We start from the raw sequence: 1,180 nt of genomic DNA, 5'->3' as shown, positions 1-1,180 counted from the left end.
TTTTGCTGTTCTGTGATTTATATTTTTAATCTTTTTAGCTTTTGATCTGTGTAAAGCATGCATATACATAGCTGTGGCTCATCAAGATAAAATATATGAACAAGCTGGCTTTCTACCGTCTCTAAAAGTAAAGTAAAAACAATGCTAAAATGCGTGACATATTAGATGCATTTGCTAGAGGGTCAGAACAGTTAAAAACTTTTTAAAAAACCCATTAGTGCTATAACAACGTGCTCTACATTTTTAATTATTGTTGTGTGTATGTTCTTAGAGATTGGTCGGAATCACACCTCCCAATCCAAATGCACTCAGGACTTGTCTTCACTGCAGAGTTAAATCAAATCATAACTCAAGTATTGCCCCTAACTCGAGTCCTGTCCAAATCCTTACTTCAAATATGGTGGTTCTTTTAACTCGAGTTGTCTGGCCTTTGGGGATATAGGCTACAACTTGAGTTAGCATGTCTTGCCAGCTGCTAATATACCATTCTGTGTAGCTTGAATGTTGTTTTGCAGTGTGGTCACTAGGCTAACTCAAGAGGCGATAACTCAAGTAGTTAACTGGGCAGTAAAGACATATATCCTCATCCTCTGATCCAGTTATACAGCTCAGGCCCATCTCTCTATAACGGTGGGTCAGATTTTCAAAAGCGCTCGGCCTAACTCTATTCCAGTGAAGTCGGTGGCAAAACTCCCATTGACTTCAGTGGGAACAGAGTCAGGCCAACAGTGAGCACATTTGAAAATCCCGCCATAGTGTATTTGTGTATCTTAGATGTTAATTTACTTGTAACACTTGAAAATCCTGTTGTCAAGTCCACTCTGAACGAGCTATTCTTTTCATACCCCTCTCAGTGTCAGCTGCTGGATTGTAAATGTATATTTGTCTTCATTTTACTTGCCTGCTCTGTCACTGGAAAACTTGAAAAAATGGGGAGGGGGGTGTGTGTGTGGATTTTCTACACACACGCCCTGGTTGTTGAGAGAGGGGGATACGTTACCCACCCTTCTTCCCTGCTCCCAGCAGCCAGAGTGGTGGGATGGTGGCAAGTTAAAAAGATGCTTCCAGATCATCCAAAGGCTTGTACAACTGTGAATCCTGGGCAATAGATGGAAACTAAGGAACTCCACAATGTCTTGTGCGCTATAAGAAATGGTGGAAGGATAAGGAAGCATGGAAT

Source organism: Emydura macquarii, unplaced genomic scaffold, assembly GCF_026122565.2.
Source record: "Emydura macquarii macquarii isolate MOO-44397 ecotype Brisbane River unplaced genomic scaffold, CSIRO-AGI_Emac_v2 contig_3451, whole genome shotgun sequence".
NCBI lineage: Eukaryota > Metazoa > Chordata > Testudines > Chelidae > Emydura > Emydura macquarii.
This window is presented reverse-complemented; position numbering follows the sequence as displayed.